The 15510-nt window shown below is 39.8% G+C and overlaps 1 protein-coding gene and 1 long non-coding RNA gene across 3 annotated transcripts in view; both read left to right on the top strand.

Moving 5' to 3' along the window:
• The window catches only part of LOC130105976 (zinc finger protein 436-like), a 274724-nt gene that overhangs the window by 147782 nt on the left and 111432 nt on the right, over positions 1 to 15510 (top strand). The window lies entirely within an intron of this gene.
• LOC130105998 (uncharacterized) lies at positions 13663 to 14245 on the top strand. The gene is made up of 3 exons (XR_008809689.1): positions 13663 to 13774; positions 13920 to 14000; positions 14107 to 14245. It is a non-coding gene; the product is annotated as an uncharacterized LOC130105998 (long non-coding RNA).

Raw genomic sequence — 15510 nt, 5'->3', positions numbered from 1 at the left:
ATAATATAATTCATCAACTCAGTATTAAAACCTCAAAGCATTCCTCAATATTTGAGCATTTGAATGTTTTTATACTTGAAACATTGTATGGTTTAGATCCCGTCAATATATAGATATTCCACATTTTAATGTTTATGCAAACTTAGAAATGCAAGTGTGCTAGAACCTCACTTAACATGAATATCTATGAATGAAAAAAGCATCAAATATATGTATTTTTGATCAATGGTGATAGTCATTCTCCTCCTGACAGCTTGAGATTGAAGTAAGAAGATAATAGATGACAGACTCGAGCACATATTCCTCATCTCTGTGATGTGAAGCTCCAGTATTATGTGATGATGATGTTGTGTATATGTGGCATTATGTGTTGAACTGAACTAACAGACGTGATCCACAGATCCAGCTGATCCAGCATCAGAAACTGCTGGATTATTATACAGAGGTACGACACGTTCATTTATACTGACAGCTTTATAACATTACACTATCAGTCAGTCTGTAAATGCTTCATCAAGAACTGTTGATAGATGAAGACCCTTGACTTCAGTCATGTACAGTTTCTCTTCTTCCTCTCATGTTTCCTGCAGTGATTGTGAGTATTGTTGAGATCGGAGTGTTTGCTGCTCCTACTGTGATTCTTCTTCAGATCATCTGTGCAAGAAGAGCTGGTGAGTTTGAGCCGCACACAATCTGAAGATTCACACTCATCTGATCTGAACATCTGCAATCATGAGAAACACATACGAGAGGTCAGGCAATGCTTTTATTTTGCAGGGAGGAAGGACTCGAAGCGCCCGGAGGAAATAGAGATGCCCACAATATTACAATAAAACACGGATGAGTTCAGAATCTGCAGCAATATTTACAATAGCAGAAACTCAGAGGATTGTTCATTGGTTTATTTTCTTCTTCTCGGAAAACTCTGATCACCTTGAAGAAATAAAAAGCCAGATTGGGTTTTATGGATATATTTGCCTACAGTGCTGAAAGTCATTTTCTTGTGCTTCACATGTAAACTGCTGTAAATATAATATTAAATACAGTAATGGACAGACTCAGACTGTATAATCCTCTCTCTGTTCTCTGTGATGGAGATGATTTCAGGATTATTGTATCTTCTCTGTTCATTCCTGTTTTTAGCATCTTTTTTTCATTTTGTATGATTGATACTAACTTTCTTAATAAACCTCTGCAGTCGTGTTTAATATCTCTCCTTTCCTGAGATGTTTGTTACAAATATGATAATATCCCTTTATGAGCTTGTAATGTATCTGTAACAAAGTCCACAAGATTAACAAAGACCCGAATTGACTAGAAACTTGAAACAAACATTAATATGACCATAACAAACTCACCAACAGAGGCTACAAGTAACAAGGCTAGACAAAAGACAATGGTAACATGAGGGGAATATATACACAGAGACCAATTACTAAACAAGGGACGGTAACACTTTACTTGAAGGGGTGTTCATAAGACTGCAGACACCTTCATAACCATGACCAGGGGTGCTTCTCATTTCTTATTTGTGCATCCTCGTTTCCTTTCCTCGCGTCTCAGCTCGACCCCCTGTAGGATGCGAGGGAAGGCTGCCAGGAAAGAAAAGGAGGACGGAGGAATCGAATGAAAGTTTTTTTTATACATTGGAATACTTGATCACTCGAGCGTCACTTCACAGCGTCATCGGCAGCGCTCAAGGATCTGCCCTTATGTTGTTGAAGTTTGTTTATTTAAGAAATGCATAATAAATAACAATAAAGCAAGCTGAAATATGTGAGGTCTGTGGTTTATATAAACTGCAAGGGTAAAGTATAAATTAAAATGATTGAGACCGATGTGAAGGGGAGGAGAATTGATGCGTTCATCACGTTTAGTCGATAAAACCCTTCCGCATAGGGTACACCTGTGTATCCTCGCTCATGACTCTGGAAGCTCCTCACTCCTCACTCCTCGATCCTCGCCTCCTCGCGGTGCAATTAGAGAATTGAGATGTCCTTCAAGATGGCTGAGCTCGATCGGTTTCCGGGGTCATAGGATGGAGGACAGAGAAGCGAGGAGACGAGGAGGGACATTGAGAAGCACCCTATGACAACTGTCATTAAGTGTCATTCGCTCAATTATGACATTTTTAATGCAAATATGACATTGTTTGAGATGTCTTTGTTATGACACCTTGACATAAACCAATACATCATAACCTGTCAGTGTCTTTGTTATGACAACTTGACATTACTAAGACAACACAACCTGTCATAAATATGTTATAAACATGACATAGCAGATTAATTATCAAACTTAAGAAACCACTTAGCTTTATTGGTTAACATTACATTAAACTGTCAGGTGGTTGGTTTTGACATTGGCTGTCATGAAGCCATTATAACTTTTTAATGACAAACTCAATGTGTACCACTGTAGTTGAGGTCACGAAAAATATTCATGACACAGTTATAATGGCTTCATGACAGCCAATGTCAAAACCAACCACATGTTTATCATATACATGCATAAAAGCTCCTTCATATTCATAGCATGTGTCATGTCATGGTTATGAAGGTGTCATGTCAGTCTTAAGAACACCCCTTCAAGTAAAGTGTTACCGATGCGCCACAAGACACCGTTCACCTGCAGAACACAAGCTGGAGCTGATGTTAATAATTACTTTAGATTACTTTAAAAACTGTTTTATAATTCAGGAGTCATGGATAGTGGATAACTTTTAAAAAACTTTTTTTATCAGTAATAATGTATTGATTTTATTTCTAGAATTTAATGGCATGCAGGAAACGGCTAAAATAAAGAAGGGAGACTAACAGTAATGCTCTCGTGTGCAAAATAATATCCTTGCGTTCAGAGCAGATGTGTGTTGCAGTGCGGTTCACAATACACATTTAAACCAACACTTCACTGTGGTATAGTGTCACGCAGAATTTTAACACTCAGTTGGTCAGAACAGAGGAAGTTAATAACCACAGGGTTAGGATTAGGAGCTGACAGTGCTTAAAGGAAGAGCTGTAACTACATAACGAAGAGAAAGACTGTTATTTTTGCACTTTAAGTATACTACTATGTTCCTACTTCTGTATTAATTTGTATACTTGAAAAATACCTTTAACTGTACTTTAACTCTTTCCCCACCAGCATTTTCTTAAGAAAGTTGCCAGGCAGCGTTTTTGATCATTTTCACAATGGTTTCATGGCCCCTAGAATATGCAAGTTGAAGAAAGTGACAAACTTCGCTTGATGGTAGCTATGAACTTCTCCAAAAAGAAAAAGAAAATGAGATTGGGAGAAAACCTGTTGAAAGAAGAAGTAAGGGCGCAGGTGCCAAATCCACTCACCTGTAGAGAGCTCCTAAGTCAGGTTTCTGGATTGTACGATCCCCTCGGTCTTGTGACACCTGTCAAGCAGAAGGGAGCTATTTTGGTGAGGAGAGCTTTTCAAGAAGCGAAGGTCAAATATAGTCCATCAGAAAACACATGGGACGTGCCTGAGGGCCTCCGGGAAGATTATGCTGAGCTTGGCCGGTTGAGATTCATCAGAGCTTTAACAACTTCTGACCCAGTCGCCGAGCCCTGCGGTATCACATTCTCTGATGGTAGTGAACGCTCATATGGCGCTGTATTGTATCTACGGTGGAAATTGCCACATGACGTGATCATACGGCTAGTCGAATCCAAGGCCAGGCTGACGCTTTTAGACCATAATGTCACGGTTTATAAATCCTATGTTTCCTTCTTGTCTCGTGTTTCTGTTGTTGTGTGTGTGTGCTGATTAGGTGGGCGTGCCTACCCATTAGCAATCATTACCGATCAGTCATCACTCCCGTCAACAGCTGCAGCTCATCTCATCATATGTATATATACTCATCACTTTCTCATCTCCTTTGTCAGATCGTTGTTTGTGGTTTCTCGGTGTATGTGTTCCAGTCAGAGTCTCAAGTCTTGTGCCTTCCTTGTTCCTGTTTTGTTCCTGTGGATTTGTTGGATTATTCTCTTCACTGGACACTTCACCACACTGCTGCACTGTCTTCACCAGACCATCTGACCATCGGGGTCCCTGCGCCACTAACCTGTCTTCTCTGGACTCATTACCCAATACCTCATATTAATAAATATTTCACTTGCATCTTGCTTCCTGTTCTCATTACCTGACACATAAGGGGGATGCTGTCAAGGCTGAAGTTTGTGGAGCTGTCTATGCTGCCCGTCTGAAGAAGCATTTCCAGAAGCACTGCAGAATTCATGTGGAGAGGTGGTACCACCTGGTTGACAGCCGGACAGTTCTGGGAGCTGAAGGAAAGCTATGGCTACCAGACATTCTTTGCTAATAGGATTGGGGGAATTCAAGGTAGCACAAACGTCCAAGATTGGTGGTGGGTTCCTGGGCCACTCAACATAGCGGATATTATTTCCAGAGGGGCAAGCCCCAAGGAGTTGGACGAAGGCACAGAGTGGCAGCTGGGCCCTAAGTTCTTAAGTCTTCCGCAGGGTGAGTGGCCAGTGAAGTCCGCCAAGGATGTTGCTGTCGAAGCAAGAGAGAACCTCACACGCATAAGAAGATTGGATCCATATTTTTCTTTCTAATAGACCACAAGTGGTTAAGTTGGACAGTGCATTTAATACAGGTTTTATACTCGGTCACAAAAGTGACCAGTGGGAAACACCATAGTCCTAACCCTAAATACAAACCATCCTATAAATTGCATGTAACCTTTGAACAAATACCAAATTTATTGCATACAAATGCATATCTGTCTGTTACGATTGTGAGATCTCTCGGCTCGATTTTCTCACAAATGCAGTTGAGTAACTTCCTCTTCTAAAACAGTAGATGGTGCTATGTTACGTTCCACGTGTATTTGTGTGTGTGTGTTTCTGTTCTGTCTCCATTCATTACTTTCAGGTGGTGACCGAGCATTGGCTGTTTGCGGGCACGTGACGTCATTGTGGGGGCGTCATCATCTGTTCGACCAATCCATTGCTGTGCCATGAGTTTAAAAGGCCCATCCACAACTAGGAAGACAGATCCTCGCCAGATCTCACCCAACTTGCGTGTTCTGAGCACATTGTCGAAACCACTACCACGATTCACGCTTATTGTCTTTATTGTTGATTTGAGTAAATGCTTTTGCCTGACCTGAGTTTTAGTAAGACACTAAGAGATGCCTAGCCGATCCGCTTACATCTGGAGCATTGAGTTCTCTGTTGCGAAATCATGACGGGAGGTAGGAATCATTGTTGTGTTAGGTATGCGTGGAGTGTTCGCCATTCCTGTATTTCTGTTTTTATTTAGTGTAGTTTAATTAAGGCGGCGTATTCCGCTGAAGAACTCGGTTTTGTTTTTCTTTTTCTTTTGTGGCAGTTAGTTTAACGGGTACTCTTAAAATTAGATATCAGTTATGTTTTGCTTATTTCGATAATTTGGCGACACTCTTGTCTGTCTTTGTTTTCTCGTGTGTTATTTTTCTTTCTGAACAATCTTGTTATTTAATTTAGGTGAACATGTTTAAAGCTTTTCCATTCAAAGAGAATAAACGTTTCCTCTTAACGTTTGATTGAAGTTTCTTGGTTGTTCTTCCTGCATCCACACAAAGCAACAGTGTCTCACATAAATGTTATGTAATCATCCCCTTATACATCTTTAAACACGTAACATTTGGTGGTGGCAGCGGTGCATCGTTTACAAACATAGGTGCTATGAAAGTGGAGGATAAATCATCAGCATCAGCAAACTTACGAGCCTGCGCTCGCGTCACAGCACAAGCAGGAAAAACCTCAGGGAATTTCTCTGACATTTCATCAGTGCCATCGGGCAAAATAGGTTTATCACAAACCTCTAATAGCGGCACAATTTTACCACCTGCAATATCATTACCGAGAATGAAGTTCACTCCATGCACTGGTAAATGATCACGAACTCCAACTTTCACAAATCCTGAAAACAAATCTGACTTCAGGTGAATCTGATGCAAAGGAACTTTCATAGTGCTCATCTCAAGACCACGTACTAACACATGACTTCCACAAAAAGTACATTCAGAAAATGGCAACGCGTCAGCTACTATAAACGATTGCATCGCTCCGGTATCACGCAACATAGTAACTCTGACTGGATCAGGAGAATGTTCACTAACAGACACAAATCCTTCCATCAGGAAAGGTTGATAACTAACATCTAAGACATCACAATTCTCATAATCTGTGCGATCAACAGTCTTCACAAACGCGACACTTTTAGTACTGACACCTTGCTCTTTGCACTTTAAAGCCAGACAATCAGCAATCAGGTGTCCCGGTTTGCGACAGTAAAAACATTCTCTGCCTTCTTTAGCTTTTGGAACATTTTTCGAACGCCACTGATCTCTCAAGACAGCAGGAACATGCGAAACGTTTTCAGTCCGAGCAAGAGTAAAAACATTCTTGTGCGTAAGCGCGAACTCATCCGCACAAACAGACGCCTGTGACACTGACGTCACCTTCTGCTCGTTTAGATAGACAACAATACGATCAGGAATACAATTTTTTAACTCCTCTAACAAAACCAACTCACGGAGAGCATTAAAATCTGCTACTTTATTTGAGGTGCACCACCGGTCAAACAACAAACTCTTCTCCCTAGCAAACTCAACGAACGTCTGATTTGAAACTTTTTTGTGATTCCTAAATCGCTGTCTGTACGCCTCCGGTACGAGCTCATAAGCCCTCAAAATTGCCGTTTTAATAATGTCATAATCTAAGCTATCCTGCAAAGACAGCGCAGCACATACTTCCTGAGCTTTTCCCGTCAACTTACATTGAAGCAGTAACGGCCACACATCTCTAGACCAGTTAAGCATAGAAGCAACTCGTTCGAATACATTAAAATATGAGTCAACCTCAGCCTCTCTGAACTGTGGAACAAGAGAAATGTGTTTACTCACATCAAACGTCGAACTCGCACCCGCCGCGACAGCAACCGGCTGCGCAGGTTGAGCAGCTGATACAGGAAGTGTGGGCGGAACCGGTGTCTCTCTGGCTATTCTCAGGTCCAACTCACGCAACTTTACTTGCGTGTCCGCCTCTATTTCCAGACGACGGATGTGGAGTTGCAAATCTAACTGAGCTCTACGGTCCTCAGCCCTCTCGCGCTCTTCCCGTTGGACTTTCGCCAAACGTACCTTGAGACGCGACTCATCTCCCGCAACAGATGGAGAAGAAGGTTCAAAGGGCGGCAAGACTGCTTTGGCTTCGGAACCCTCCGCCTCATCAGTCCCACTCGCTTCCTCCTCACCTAAAGGACCAGCTCCAGAGCTCAGAATCTCCTCAGATTTATCAACCGGTTTCAACACCTCCAACTTCCTTAGCTGCTGCACTAACATATTTTTAATGTCTCGCTTAAGCTGCTGTCTAGAAACTCTAATTTGGTAATGTTCGGCAACTCTCAATAAATCATCTTTCCTACACGTACTCAATTGTTCGACCGTTGGTGCACTCACAAAACCATCCAGATCAAAATCAGCCATTCTGACTAAACTTACCACCACAAACGCTAGAATCCACAGAAGCCTCTTAAGATCTTTCATTCAGACAATACCTCCTTCAAGGTTACTGCTCCTACCCACACACAATCAACAGCGCTCACAAACTCATCCCAAGAAAATAAGATATCCCTTTAAAAGGAATATCCCACTGCTGCCACCACCAAATGTTACGTGTTTAAAGATGTATAAGGGGATGATTACATAACATTTATGTGAGACACTGTTGCTTTGTGTGGATGCAGGAAGAACAACCAAGAAACTTCAATCAAACGTTAAGAGGAAACGTTTATTCTCTTTGAATGGAAAAGCTTTAAACATGTTCACCTAAATTAAATAACAAGATTGTTCAGAAAGAAAAATAACACACGAGAAAACAAAGACAGACAAGAGTGTCGCCAAATTATCGAAATAAGCAAAACATAACTGATATCTAATTTTAAGAGTACCCGTTAAACTAACTGCCACAAAAGAAAAAGAAAAACAAAACCGAGTTCTTCAGCGGAATACGCCGCCTTAATTAAACTACACTAAATAAAAACAGAAATACAGGAATGGCGAACACTCCACGCATACCTAACACAACAATGATTCCTACCTCCCGTCATGATTTCGCAACAGAGAACTCAATGCTCCAGATGTAAGCGGATCGGCTAGGCATCTCTTAGTGTCTTACTAAAACTCAGGTCAGGCAAAAGCATTTACTCAAATCAACAATAAAGACAATAAGCGTGAATCGTGGTAGTGGTTTCGACAATGTGCTCAGAACACGCAAGTTGGGTGAGATCTGGCGAGGATCTGTCTTCCTAGTTGTGGATGGGCCTTTTAAACTCATGGCACAGCAATGGATTGGTCGAACAGATGATGACGCCCCCACAATGACGTCACGTGCCCGCAAACAGCCAATGCTCGGTCACCACCTGAAAGTAATGAATGGAGACAGAACAGAAACACACACACACAAATACACGTGGAACGTAACATGCTAAAATAGGGGATTAATTTAGCGCTTGTCTCCCGGGAGAAGCACTGATTTGAAACGCGCTTGCCTTTGCCCACAGCTGAGGAAAAAGTTTCTGTCTTACTTCATATATAATAAACATCTTGAGGTTTTCTTTATTAGATTAGTTTCTGTTGCAGGCCTGTTTCGCTGCCCCGGTGCCCAGATCCTGCCGACAACAAGAGAAAGGCATTCAAAATATAGCAGAGATATGCATGAGCAAAACACAACAATTAAACAATTTAAAGTATAACTTAAATGCAGTTCAGGGAAGGGACCAAATAATCTGTCCTACCCAGTCTGCATAAATCAAATCACAAATAACAAAAACCAAAACATTATAAGTAACCAAATATCTTCTGCAGTACAGCTCAACTGTAATAATGGTTAAATGAAATAAATGAATATTCAATAATCACAGTAAATAAATTGAAACCAAAATACAAAGAAATACAAAACCGTTTGAAACAAATTAAAGAAATAAACTAGAAAAGGAAAACAAAGGAAAGTTAAAGCATAATGCTGAGACACACTTCTGCTAGCAGAGCTTGGAAACCAGTTTTAATTTACAATTTGTATTAAACACTGACCATTACTTTATTAATTATTTCTGCTATGCAGGCTCTTTTGTGAATTTATTTGTAATTGCCAGCAATGAAGCAAGCACTTAAGTAGGAATAAAGAAAGAAAGAAAGAAAGAAAGAAGGAAAGAAAGAAAGAAAGAAAGAAAGAAAGAAAGAAAGAAAGAAAGAAAGAAAGAAAGAAAGAAAGAAAGAAAGAAAGAAAGAAAGAAAGAAAGAGAGGTTATGGCGACAAAATGACAGAGAGAACAGATATGAGGTAAGGAATTAAAAGTCAGTAGGCTTATGTAGTTTCTTAATTCACTGTGACTATTTATAATTAACTTATTAATTATACAATATATAATGTATATATTAGACTTTATAATTAGAGTAACAAATGATATATAACAAGATTAGGGTTTAGTTCTTGTCCCATAACTTTTCTATGAACTGTTCTATTTTAAAATCTGTATGTTTCACATATAATGTCATGCATAAAATTAACAAACAGTATCCCATCCATTTTACTGTGTTGACCTGGCAGAACAGGATGATGAGGATTCACCAGAAATCCCATCAACTAGTTCAGCTGGGTGGGTTAGGTCGGCAGTATTGTGGTGCTTTTCCATTACACAGTACCAGCTTGGCTCGGCTCGACTCGCCTTTGTTTGGTTTTCCACTCTGTAAAAGTTGCCCCTGTACCTGCTTTCGGGTACTTTTTTTCGTATCACCTCCGGCGAGGTTCTGAGCGAGCTGAGGCGATACTAAAATGTGATGTGAAAACACTGCAGACTGCTGATTGGTCAGAGCAGGGGCGGACATTCAGTCTTAATATTAAAGTAAATTAATATTAAATGTATATATTCATCACTGACCTCGCATTGATCAAACTTATCCTCAGATTTATTAAATCCTCTTCAAATTGAGTTGTCCGACGCGGCGGTTTAATATTCCACAATCTCACCCCGCCAAGTCAAAAACGTGGAGAACGGAGCAATTCCAGCGACCCAGATGAAGTAGGGGAAATCGGGACATTCCAGTTGTATAATGGTTCCGAGGAGCACCATCTCACAAAACGAGAGCAATTTATTCATCAGGTTTAAATTTTTAAATATTATTTTATAATACAATTATGTAAATCAATTGTGTAAAATGTTAATTTGTAAATTATGTAAATTTCTGTATAAAAAGTCTATTTTTAGTCTTCGATTTATGCAAATGCTGGGGACAGAAAAAGTGAAGTTTCTGTAGAATGATCTAGGAGGAAAATGGCACTTGATGTTTCCTGATCCTAATTAGATTTCTACTTCACTGGAGTATAGATGTTTTTGCAAACATCACTACATTTAAAAAATAAAATTTATACTTTTACTCCAAGAATTTTCCAAAGATGCTTTTGTTTATCTTGTTACTGTTCGACAGTGATGTCTGATTAACCAACTAATGTCATGTGTGTCTGTAGCTTGTCTGGCTATATGGTGACAGAGGAAGGCTGTTGTTATGTTTCTTCAGCTCTGAGTTCAAACCCCTCACACCTGAGAGAGCTAGATCTGAGCTACAATCACCCAGGAGATTCAGGAGTCAAGCTGCTCTCTGACAAACTGAAAAACTGCTCACTGAACAGACTTAAGTATATCACTCTACTCTCTCTCTCTCTCTGTGTGTGTGTGTGTGTGTGTGTGTGTGTTTGTTTGTGTGTGTTTGTTTGTTTGTTTGTTTGTTTGTTTGTGTATGTGTGTTTATGTGTCACTCAGGTGACCCACTGTGTGTGTTTGTGTGTGTGTGTGTTTGTTTGGGTGTGTGTGTGTGTGTGTGTGTGTGTGTGTGTGTGTGTGTGTGTGTGTGTGTGTGTGTGTGTGTGTGTGTGTGTGTGTGTGCACACACACACACACACACACACAGCTAGATCTGAGCTACAATCACCCAGGAGATTCAGGAGTCAAGCTGCTCTCTGACAAACTGAAAAACTGCTCACTGAACAGACTTAAGTATATCACTCTACTCTCTCTCTCTCTCTCTCTCTCTGTGTGTGTGTGTGTGTGTGTGTGTGTTTGTTTGTGTGTGTGTGTTTGTTTGTTTGTTTGTTTGTTTGTGTATGTGTGTTTATGTGTCACTCAGGTGACCCACTGTGTGTGTTTGTGTGTGTGTGTTTGTTTATGTGTGTGTGTGTGTGCACACACACATACACACACACACACACACACACACACACACACACACACACACACAATTGTATATGGCTTACAGAAATTCATCATAGGTGTATTTATTTTTATGCTAACCTAATCATATGTTCTCTTCTAACTAATAAACATAACCCTCACAGAAAACATATTTTGAATTTCATTAAAACTTGGTTTAGCAAGTCAAGTCAAGTCAAGTATATTTATATAGTGCTTTTCACAAGATAGATTGTATCAAGGCAGCTTCACAGTATCAATCAAAATAACATTACAATGTTTGTTTCTTAGTGGAAAAAACATCCACGTTAGGTAGGGCTGATCAATGGTATTAATGATTGGTTAATTAATTTGAATATCCCCAACTGAGCAAGCCAAAGGCAACAGTGGCAAGGAACCGAAAAACTCCATCAAGTGACCTACTGGTGTCCTAAAACTCCATCAGGTGACCCACTGGTGTCCTAAGACTCCATCAGGTGACCCACTGGTGTCCTAAAACTCCATCAGGTGACCTACTGGTGTCCTAAAACTCCATCAGGTGACCCACTGGTGTCCTAAAACTCCATCAGGTGACCCACTGGTGTCCTAAAACTCCATCAGGTGACCCACTGGTGTCCTAAAACTCCATCAGGTGACCCACTGGTGTCCTAAAACTCCATCAGGTGACCCACTGGTGTCCTAAAACTCCATCAGGTGACCCACTGGTGTCCTAAGACTCCATCAGGTGACCCACTGGTGTCCTAAAACTCCATCAGGTGACCTACTGGAGAAAAAAAAAACCTTGGGAGAACCCAGGCTCAGTCAGGGCCAGTTCTCCTCTGGCGTTTATGAACTAGAGGCCGGATTTACAGTAACTGTAAGATAAAAAAATTATATGAATGCCTGGCTGAAGAGATGCGTCTTGGGTTATATGATCATATTTTCTGGATCTAGTAAGAACTCTAGCAGCTGCATTTTGGACTAACTGTAGCTTGTTTATTGAGGATGCAGGACAACCAGCTAATAAAGCATTACAGTAATCTAGTCTCGAGGTCATGAATCCATGAACTAACTTTTCTGCATCAGAGACAGATAGCATATTACGTAGCTTAGCAATGTTTCTAAGGTGGAAAAAGGCTGTTTTTGTAACATGAAATATGTTTATCATAAGACAGGATGCAGTCTAATATAACACCCAGGTACTTTACTATAGAGGATAAAGTAACAGGGTATCCTACTATGTTAAAGTTGTGTTGTGAGAGGTTTTGCGGACGGTTTTTCGAACCGATAAGTAGTGCCACTGTCTTGTCTGGATTTAATAAAAGAAAATTACGCGTCATCCAATCTTTTATATCTTTAACACAATCTTTCAATTTAGATAATTTAGCGTATTCATCCGGCCGTGATGAAATATATATTTGAGTATCATCAGCATAATAATGGAAACTAATTCCATGTTTCCTTATAATATTTCCAAGTAGCATCATATATATTGAGAATAATAGAGGGCCTAACACAAATACCTGCGGCACTCCATAGTTTACTGAAGTTATGATAGATTTTTCTCCATTTAAATAGACAAAATGGTAGCGGTCAGATAAGTATGACCTGAACCAGCTTAATGCTTGTCCTTGAACACCAGTATAATTTCGTAGTCGATCTAAGAGTTTTGTGTGATCTATAGTATCGAACGCAGCACTAAGATCAAGTAAAACTAGTACTGAGATACAGCCTTGGTCAGAAGCTAAAAGTAAATCATTTGTGATTCTAACAAGCGCAGTTTCAGTGCTATGATGTGGCCTGAATCCAGACTGAAACTTTTCATAGATGTCATTTTCTTGCAAGAAAGAGCACAATTGAGCGGACACTTTTTCTAGTATTTTAGACATAAATGGAAGATTTGAGACGGGTCTGTAATTTGCCAGGTTATTTGGATCTAATTGTGGTTTCTTAATAAGAGGTTTTATAATTGCCAGCTTGAACGTTCTTGGAAAATGACCTAAAGATAAAGACGAGTTAATAATATTGAGAAGAGGCTCTTCCACTACAGGTAACACTTCTTTCAATAGTTTAGTGGGTATAGGAATAATATAATTCATCAACTCAGTATTAAAACCTCAAAGCATTCCTCAATATTTGAGCATTTGAATGTTTTTATACTTGAAACATTGTATGGTTTAGATCCCGTCAATATATAGATATTCCACATTTTAATGTTTATGCAAACTTAGAAATGCAAGTGTGCTAGAACCTCACTTAACATGAATATCTATGAATGAAAAAAGCATCAAATATATGTATTTTTGGTCAATGGTGATAGTCATTCTCCTCCTGACAGCTTGAGATTGAAGTAAGAAGATAATAGATGACAGACTCGAGCACATATTCCTCATCTCTGTGATGTGAAGCTCCAGTATTATGTGATGATGATGTTGTGTATATGTGGCATTATGTGTTGAACTGAACTAACAGACGTGATCCACAGATCCAGCTGATCCAGCATCAGAAACTGCTGGATTATTATACAGAGGTACGACACGTTCATTTATACTGACAGCTTTATAACATTACACTATCAGTCAGTCTGTAAATGCTTCATCAAGAACTGTTGATAGATGAAGACCCTTGACTTCAGTCATGTACAGTTTCTCTTCTTCCTCTCATGTTTCCTGCAGTGATTGTGAGTATTGTTGAGATCGCAGTGTTTGCTGCTCCTACTGTGATTCTTCTTCAGATCATCTGTGCAAGAAGAGCTGGTGAGTTTGAGCCGCACACAATCTGAAGATTCACACTCATCTGATCTGAACATCTGCAATCATGAGAAACACATACGAGAGGTCAGGCAATGCTTTTATTTTGCAGGGAGGAAGGACTCGAAGCGCCCGGAGGAAATAGAGATGCCCACAATATTACAATAAAACACGGATGAGTTCAGAATCTGCAGCAATATTTACAATAGCAGAAACTCAGAGGATTGTTCATTGGTTTATTTTCTTCTTCTCAGAAAACTCTGATCACCTTGAAGAAATAGTGACACCATCAAGTTTAGATTAAAATGTTTTTGCTAATAAAAAGCCAGATTTATTTTCATTTATATGGGTTTTATGGATATATTTGCCTGCAGTGCTGAAAGTCATTTTCTTGTGCTTCATATGTAAACTGCTGTAAATATAATATTAAATACAGTAATGGACAGACTCAGACTGTATAATCGCCTCTCTGTTCTGTGTGATGGAGATGATCTGAGGATTATTGTATCTTGTCTGTTCATTCCTGTTTTTAGCATCTTTTTTTTCATTTTGAATGATTGCTACAAATTTTCTTAATAAACCTCTGCAGTTGTGTTTAATATGTCTCCTTTCCTGAGATGTGTGTTCCCCTTCATGAGCTCGTAATGTATGGTAATATAGAATAGTAAGTGTGAGTATTAAAGGGTCAAGTGTTGATGAAATATATGTGTTTTCAGCCGTTTCTTGAAGATGGCTAAAGCCTCGTCAGCTCAGGTTGAGTTGGGCAGGTCATTCCTCCAGCAGGAACAGTCCAGGTGAAGGTCTGTGAAAGTGATTCTGTGTCTCTGTGAGATGATGCTCCACAAGACACCGTTCCCCTGCAGAACACAAGCTTCTGGAGACACATCGGTCTGGAGTAGTGAGTTTAGGTATAGGGGAGAAGAGCCAGTGGTTGTTCTGTAGGAAAACATCAGGGACTTGAATCTGATGCGAGCGGCTGTTGGAAACCAGTGCAAGTTTGTGAGGAGAGGAGTGACGTGCGTCTCTTCGGCTCGATAAACACACTCTTGCTGCAGCTTCTGGATCAGTTGCAGAGGTTTGACAGATGCTGGAAGGAGAGAGCATTACAATAGTCCAGTCTGGAGAGAACAAGAGCTTGGACAAGGAGTTGTGTAGCTCCGACAGGAAGGACCTGATCCTCCTAATGATATAAACTCGCAATTGCGAGTTATAAAGTCAAATTCTAAGGGAAAATTTACTTTTTTTGAAACCTTAGAATATCAATCAATCAATAAAAACTTTTATTACAGACTCAAGGTCCAAATCTTACCCACAACAATACACAAATACATATCCATAAACGCACATGCACACACACATACCTACACATAAAAGAAAGAAAAAATAATAATAATTTAAAAAGAAAATCATTGTTCTACCAGGAGACAATTATACCAGTGTTTCCACAAACGGGATTGGTAGTGTGTAGTTCTTAGCCGTAAGTTAGTTAAGCCCATTATTATTTCATTTTGGGACC

Source organism: Rhinichthys klamathensis, unplaced genomic scaffold (genome assembly GCF_029890125.1).
Source record: "Rhinichthys klamathensis goyatoka isolate OS25496 unplaced genomic scaffold, OSU_Roscu_1.1 h1tg000331l_1, whole genome shotgun sequence".
NCBI classification, from domain to species: Eukaryota; Metazoa; Chordata; class Actinopteri; order Cypriniformes; family Leuciscidae; genus Rhinichthys; species Rhinichthys klamathensis.
The sequence above is the reverse complement of the archived record's forward strand: the minus strand, read 5'-3'. Positions and strand labels throughout refer to the sequence as shown.